Source organism: Cuculus canorus, chromosome 2, assembly GCF_017976375.1.
Source record: "Cuculus canorus isolate bCucCan1 chromosome 2, bCucCan1.pri, whole genome shotgun sequence".
Lineage (NCBI taxonomy): Eukaryota > Metazoa > Chordata > Aves > Cuculiformes > Cuculidae > Cuculus > Cuculus canorus.
Window position 1 is genome coordinate 44,400,602 of NC_071402.1, and position 8,913 is coordinate 44,409,514.

Below are 8,913 nucleotides of genomic sequence, written 5' to 3' on the forward strand. Positions count from 1 at the left end.
TGGGATTGCACCAAGCCAGGTGTAGGACTTTGTACTTTGCCTTTTTGAACTTTATGAGACTCGCATAGGCCCAGCCCTCAAGCCTGCCAATGTCCCTCTGGATGGCATTCCTGCCCTCCTGTGTGACTGCGCCACACAGCTTGGTGTCATCAGCAAACTTGCTGAGGATGCCTTCAATCCCACTGTCCATGTCTTTGGCAAAGATATTAAACAACACTAGTTCCAACACTAGTTACTGACCCCTGTGGAATGCAACCCGTCACCAATATCCACTTGGTCATTGAGCTGTTGGCCACAACTCTTTGAGTGCCACTATCCAGCCAATTCTTTATCCAGCAAGAGGTCCATCCATCAAATCAGTGTCTCTCCAATTTAGAGACAAGAATGTTGTGCAGGTCAGTGTTGAATGTTTTGCACTTCACAGGATGTTTCCTATCTCTAGTGGCCAAAATTTCTTTCTCCTGAATTGTTTTCAAACATCCAGTGGTACTTTGTTGCAGCCCTGCTTCATCTATGTGAAAAGCAGATGCAACTAAGGAAAATCTGAAAGACTGCCAATAACTATCTATCTCCAGCATAGTTCCAAGCAATGATTCACACTGGTTTGTACTTGCACCTGTTCTTGATCTCCAAGGATAGAAAACATGCAAATGATGCAAATAAAAAGTTTTAAGACTAGAAAAGATGTTTTTGAGTCTGATCTCTTCCCTAACCCTGGCCACAAGTATTTTAAATGCTTCAAGACCAACAGCTGTTTGACTAGGGATTATCTTTAGGAAAATAGTCATGGTCTTAATCCTGTCAATCAAGTCAATAGTTTTTTGATAGGGAAGGCAAAAGATATGATGCATCCCTAACATCAGATATCCACAGCTAAAACACAGGCCTTATTTCTACTCGATATTTGTTTGACTTAACATTGAGCCATTGGATATTACTATACCTTTTTCCACAAGACTGAAGAGTCTGCTACTGATGATTCCCATTGCTTATGCAGATATTTCTGAGTATCATCAAGTGACCTTCTAACCTTTGTTTTGGAAATAAATTAATTTCTGCCCCTATTCTGTTATAAATTTGTTTTTGTAGCTGTCCAGTTTATCTTCAACCTTCTTGAGTTGTGAATGCTAGAAGTGGGCACAAGATTGCTGTAGTGGAGTTCCCCCATCAAACACAGAGGTAGCACAACTTCTCAGTTCCCAGTCATATACCAACATTCATATACTTTGGGTTTGTCTCTTGAACCCAAATATTAAAATAAGAACCCATGGCCACAAAAAAAGCAACTTATTTTACAATTTTCATTCTTCCCAAGACAGACCACTCATCCGCAGTGCCTTCTGCAGGGGTGATATGTGTTTCTTGATATATAGCCTTAAATACAGTTGCACTGAAAAAAATCTTACTTATCTTAATAAGTCATTATTCCCATAGGTTTCTGTCACCAACATTTATTATTAGCACCATATTCATAGGGCTCTTTGGAAACCATTGATAAAATTGTTAACATTAATGAATTTCCATAGGAAAAGTGTCACACAGTGATGATTTCCCATTTCAATTTATATCTGAGACCTACAGCTTTATGAAGACTTCATCTATTTCATATACGACACACTAGTTTTAAATCTGTCTTTCATATTAATAATCACTGTACCATGTATTCCCATATCAAAGGGTATATTCCCATGTCCAGGTATATCCCATAAATATTTACTCAATCCACTAACCTTTATTCAGAGCCAAAGAAAGTAAGTTATAGACAGATTAAATTATATTTACTAGCAAGAAATAGTTTTGCCAAGACCCATAGGCTAACATCTACTTTCTACTCCAGGGAACCCTTGATCTGTCATGCTGCAGTCCAAGTCCAAGCTTCAGGTCAATTTTTGGACTTAAAAACAGGTAAAATAATTGAACCAAATCTAGATTTTTTTTTTTATAGTATTGCCAGCAATGGTGACTCATTTGTAAAGAAGAGAAAAGACAGAGAAGGCTTAAAATAGAGGTTGTCACCATGGGCTAGATTTATAGCCAAATTCTATTGACAGTGTTCACATTGTATTTCATCTTACTCTGTGCCGTGTTTTGCCAAATTTGTCAATGTAGTGCCATAATGATTTACACTTCAGACAATGCCACTTCATGGAATAATACCTGTATAATATAAAAATTGTGTCCAGTGAGCTGTGTAATGAGAGAAACTTGAAGAAATGCAGTTTATCTACTTCTTCTTTGGACAACAGATAATAATAGAATTCAGCCGAGAAAACCCTACCAGTAGTCTTACCCACTTTTCCACATATCACAATATTATTGATACAAACTGTGTAAGAAGTTCTACTCAAATGAGGGAGGAAACCAATTTAGTGGCAGCTTCTGCATTGCATCTTTACAGCATTGTTGTTTTCCCAGCAGGTGTTTCTTCACCATTTGAGGGAGATTTGGCCAGCAGTGCCAAAGTAGCGTAGGGACTAATTGTTAGGAGGTGTGACATTGCATTCCTCAGCACCGCAGCGGGAGTTATGTTCTGTCCAAGGAATTGGGGAGTAACAGTATGTCCTACACAGCTGGCCACTGCCTATGCTACCTCAGCATACCAGTAACCAGCACAGGTTCAGCAGCCATACTCTAAGGGAGCAGCCCAGCACAAAGTAGTCTTAGGCCTAGAAAATTTCAGAGGTGATTTTTCCCTCTCTTCTTCAAACGGCATGGTGAGCAGATTAGCCAGGCCCAGGCAGCTGACATTGTTTGCACATTTATCCAGTCTCCTCTGTACCTCTTACTTCCCAAACCTTTCCACCCTACTCCTTTGTTAACAGGATTTATTAAAAGCTTCAGGTGCCAAAGCCACTCAGCAATCTGGTCATCTTGCTGACGCACTCAAGTTTTCAACACCACTGGAAGAAATACACAAAAAGAGTTTTATTTCAAAATCTGAAGCCTTGGTCTCTGAAATACGTAAAATACAAGCAGAAAGAGTAGTCAAAAAGAAAAAAGCGAAAGAAAAATGAGTAAGTAATAGAGCACTGAACTGCTTTCAGATTAATTACAGACCTTTGGAAAAGAGGAGAGAAACGTAGTCATACAGACATCCCAGAAGAGTCAAGCTCCACACCCAGGACTGGAAGTCTCTGTCACCTACAGATCATGCGTGACTGTAGACATCAGTAGAGATTAGTAAGCATTAAGGAGGAGAATTTTGTGTGGTTTTTAAAGTTAAAAAAGCATAAGGAGTCCATGATCAGAGTAATGTTTTATGGGGAGAGATCTAGCCCCGTACGTCATAGTTTACCCTGAATTTCTCCGTCACAATGCTGCATTAAAAATCATGTGCTATGCATATAGCAGGATTATAATTTGCAATGCTCAATTTCACCCACCATACATAAATGCGTGTGTTATCTTGTGGAGAATATTCTGAATTCAGGAGAGCACTAGTCAAACTATATGCGGTGCCTGGGTAAAAGCTCAGGGCAGTGGAGTTCTAAAAGTGTTAATTTACTCCATTAGATCTTGTGAAGAGGCTGATGGTGTTACCAGCTTCAGTTGTCTCTATCACCTCCCTGATCACAGTCTCCTGCAGAGCAGAACTGCCAGCAGGGAACCTGTGCCTGAGCTTAACTTCCCCAATGTACACATCTGCAATAATGCATGCTGCAACCACAATTAACATCCACATGGGTTTACTGAGATGCTATTTGAACATGGAAAAGAGCAAGTTGTGGGAAAGAGGTCCAGAATTAATTCCACCATGAACTAATTCTGAAATTGCCCCAAGCAGAATAATAATCTAATGACCAAGGTCCTAATGTAATGGCTAAATCATGGTTAAAACACCAAATTTCTCCTCTACAGGTACAAATGATTGGCCTTACAGTGTGCTTCTAACAGCTTAGCATCCACAAATTTCACACGTACATTTAAGAGCGCTGAAAAATGCTGGCCTCTCTCCACCCCTTGAAAAATAGTTACTGAGCACCTGAGCCTTACTCAGAGTATTCAGGCATGAAGGAAGAAAGAGAAACATGGATAAAATTAGACAAGACTTTTGTTTCACAGTCAGAAATTAATTATCTACTGTAGTGTTCAGGGAGCCTTGACAGTGCTCTGTGAGCATACACCTATTTAAGAGAAAGACACACTTCAGAATGGAAAAATAGATTCACAAACATGTTCTCATCTGTCTGTGAGATCTGCCCAGACTCCCTGAAAAATGCCTGAAAAATGCATCCAATGACCATCTTCCCACAGCTGATCTTGGCAGCGGCCAGCAAGAAGGGAAGAGAAGGGAAGAGCCATTACTCCCAGCTTTTCACAGAATCACAGACCCAGAATGTTGTGATTCCAGAATCAGGGCTGCTCCAGTGGCCTGGGAGCTGTCGCTGGCCCTGGCTAGCCAAGTCCAGCAGATGCACCAGCTGCAGGGAGGCCAGAAAGACCCTGCAGAACAGTGAGTCCACAGCTAACAAAATATCCAGCCTCTTGTGCCCATCAACACCTTCCTTTGCTGCCCCTTCTCTGCTCCCGTCAGTTGCAGTGAACTCCAAACTGCGACTGCTGCAAAGAGTCAGGAAGAGCTGAAAAGGATAGGGCGATGTTTCGCTGGGCAACACGAAGGTTCCTGGCACTGAACAGGAGGCTGTCATGACAAAAAAAAAAAAAAGAAAAAAGAAAAAAAAAAAAGAAGGCTTAGGCTCCCTTTATCACCAGACCCATGGGAACTGCCCTGGGCTCCTGCCTCCTTCCCCCCTCACCGTCTTGGCAGCCCCCTCCACGCTGTCAGGGACAAGCAAAACCTCCATTAGTCAGAAGAAAAACATTCAGAAGCGCTTGCTATAGATTTATTAAATATAGCTTTTAACCGTGTTTTGAAATGAGAGATCAATGGCACTGTATATATACACCATTATTTGGTTATACAGAACAGATTCATTTTTCACACTTGGCATGAACACCAGAGTTGTGAAGAAGCACAATTCCTAGAGGCCAGGACATTTCATGCTGGGAAGAGCACTGTACAACTACCTCCTAATTACACACAACACAGACCACAGCAAGGCACATACAGCATGTGGCAGTTTGATTAAAGTGAACACCGTGGCCAATAAACCAAATGCCTAAAACTGTAAATATTACCTAAGCTAAACGTATAAAAAGGAAATGCAGAAAACATCTGACAAAGTCCTTGAAAAACTTCTCAGCTTCTCATGGCTTGAAATCATTTTCTCATGTTGGGACTGTTACTTGGTCTAAAGTGATTCTTATGTGAGGGCAAATTCACTGTAACCTTTCCCACAAGCCTGCTCTGCAGCATGTACACGGCTTAAATAGAAACTTCCATGCTCTGGAAGGCGCACCAGAGCACCGGCATTAACTGCAAATTTCCTCCCCTTCTTCATGCTTCTCTTCATTAGGCTTCTCAGAGGTGCTAATTACCCTATTAGCTGTATCCAAAAACAAGCTGCTTTCAGCTACAAGCCTATTTTGTCTCCTTAGCTGAGTTTTCACAGACAACTGCAGGAAGAGGGGCTGTATTTCACCTTCTCTGCCCTTACTCCACCAAGCCAGGCAGGAGCCAGTTGCATCCTAAAAGTCCTATGGCTCTGTAAGCCCAGGACTGTGCCAGGATGAATGTGCCATGCACTCACTGCCATCCCTGACCAGCCCAGGGTAGAGCAAAGCAAGCCCACATCCCTTGAGCTTAACATACAGCCGAAGCAGAAGGGATTTCTCAGGGTTCCTGCCTACAAAGGGCACATGAGCTGCATGCTCCATTGGCAAACTGAAGTCTGTTCCCCCAGGAGCGCTCCGCCTGCCCCCTGCACTAAAGCCCACAAGAGACTGGTCATGCAATATTCATTCACCTGTTTCTATACGCTCTGGAATAACTTCCCACCACAGGCGTACACAGAAGATATATTAACTATGCAACCCACAATGCTGTTTTCTTTCACTTTTTCATAAACTGTGCAAAGTGATGGGGAAATACACTGTTAACTTTCACCCTGAGGACGCACTTCCCACTGACACAATCTGGCAGTGTGGCCTGGATTCTCCAGGGCTTGCGGAAATCTTCTGAAATCTATTTCTTCTACTCTGCATTTACTCTTCCCTACATAATCGGAGTCTTTCTATCCCCACTTCATACGCTCCCCAAACGCCACCAGCCCCCCACCTCCACACACCTAAAGCAGCTCCTTCCTTCTAGCTTCCAAGAGCTCCATTGTCCAAGCTATATTTTATCAGGGGAGTCTCAGTTTTGGCATGTTTTCTTCTGGGCTCAGCTGGCTGCTGTCTTCCCATCGCATGCATTCCGCAGGTCAAAGGTATATTCCAAAATGTACTCACTCCCTCTGACCCAAGGGAAGCATTGGAAATTGTCAGATTTGAGGACAGCAGCTGGATCGGCAAAGACAGCCAAGATTGTAGAGTCCACATGATTAATTTCAGGGAGGTACTTCTTGAAATCATGTTAGCTTTATAAAAAAAAAAAAAAAAATAGGGGGAGAGAGTTCAAAATTTGGGCTGAGGTTCATGGCAGTTGCTATTTTTATTTAAGTAGTTTGCCCATCCCTGGTGGATTTGTGCTATCAAAATTATTTCTATGTTGGCAACAGCCTTCAGTGTCAGAAGCACAGAAGTATGATTTCACTGCAGCACTAAGCCAGGGGAGAATCTGGATTGTGAAGGAGCAAGCTCCGACTCGAACACAAATAGTTTAAGAGCTCACAGATACGGATTTGATGAAGTAATTTCTTTTTCCTGAAATGCTCCTTCTCCCCACTACCAGTATTACAGCCCAGGGCCACTTCTTTTGTGCCTTTAGGCTCCAGCATTGGGAAGAGTGGGCTGAGGGTGAATCGCCCTGTGGATGGCAAAACAGGTAGCAGAAAGGGAATAACTTTTACTGTCATTCTTCATACAAATGCACTGTAATTTTTTTTTTTTTAATAAGTAAAAGAATGGCATCAAATACAATGTTCTTTTATGGCCTGAGAAATGAATAACAGACCATCTATAAATGAATGTATGGATGAGAGCATGGATTAAAGTAGTGTAAAACAGCAGAAACCTTATGGAACCTTATGGAAAATGTGTGTCTCCTGCAATTAGTTTTCCATGAAGAAGGATCTCCTGAGGCAGCACCAGCAAAATGGAAAGACCTGGGTATTGCTGGACATAGGGATTTTGTTTCGGCATTCAAGAAATTGGTTTGTGCTAAAAGAAACAAAACTCCTATGTAACCTGATGATGATGATGCATAAATTATCTGTGCCCTACAGACCTTTTAAAAAACAAAACCTGACTTCTTTTGGTTGATTTCACTTTTTCTAGTGCTGCAAACACAAGTGTCAACTTACATGAAGCGGAAAAGGTGTTTAGTGGTCAGGAAACATGTTCTTTCTAGTGCACAGGGAATGCAACTCTCAGGCAGAAATAGCCCAGTGAAAAAAAAGCTTCATGATTTATTATTGCGATTTGCAAGAATGACAACAGTTACATTTTATAAAACCCACTTTTATATCATTGCAAAAAACTATAAACACCAAAGCACAAAAAAAGCAAAGTTTTGCTATCTTGCAACAGCAAAATAAATTGAGAGTGGGTTGGTTGGTTGGTTTTTTTGGTTTTTTTTTTAAAAAAAGGCCTATCTATCCATTTCTGTTCCCAAAAAGCTGTAGGAAAGTGCTGTCCTTACATTGTGTCTGAGTGAACTTCTTAGCATGGCCAACCTCAGCTCAGTTATTCTACCACTGACAGCGTTGTGTGTCAAGACACAAACTAACAGGTCCTGTCACTAAAACATGGAGTGCCTCAAAAGTTTTAATCAACACGGTGCTTAAACCAGCAATGGCAGGCAGCAACTTACTACAGTGCAGCATAGCTAAGCCACGGCTGACCACAGTGAGAAGCCTTGAGAACAAGTCTTTGCACCAGGACCTTTGAAAACAGAGGGCAGCTTAATCGAAAAGGTAGCAGGGATGTCCCTCTAACCTAATGCAGACTGCAAAACTCAGGAAGTCCTACTGTGAGGAACCAAACAACTCAAGGACTTCCAAAGGCATCTGTCAGAAATACTCAAGATGAGAAGCGTTGGGTCAGAGGGCTGAAGCATATCAATTCCCTCCTAGTTCTATTTTGTTACCCTTTTTCTTCACTGAGGTATATGGAAATTCTTTACCATCACTACACACAGTCATGTACGTACTGCAGATCGGCTGTTTTTTTAATAAATATTCCAATAAACTTTGTGTTAACATTTTTAGGATTATGAAACAATAATATAAAAGACAAATGTATACTTTAAAATGTATATATGCTGTCAGTACCTTGGAGTACTGAAGAATTTTATAGTGAAAAAAATGAAAAATGTACATATATGACTATTAAAAAAACAGCTTTGATTTCTTGACAGCTACAATCAACCATCTAGAGGTAACGTAACACAATCATGAACAATGCAGTAAAACAGATACCATTTGCCATAAGTCTTCTCTTCATTGTTTTTCACAAAGTTCACCGCTTTCTTCTAGACTAACAGCAAAAGTATCTTGACAGAGTCATGTGTCTCCAACATTCTGCAAAAAGCAAAGCACTTTTGTAGACGAAGTAGAAATAAAGATATAAATTTTGGGGACACAGCGTGAAACCTCAGGCCCATTTCAAGAAGAGCGGAATGGACAGTCACTTCACTTTATTGAGATATATTCCATCTAATGGCTTAGTGTAAACACTATTAAAGCAGCTGCTGAGTACAAAAGTTAGCTGATGTACCAGACAAGCTTTCGTGCCAGAGAAGGCTGGAAGAAATGTATTTTTTAATATAGGTCACGTTTGCATTACATTAACAGTAGTCACTCATCAAATCCCAGCTAATATTATTTGGGAATATGTCAGAGCTACTATAAT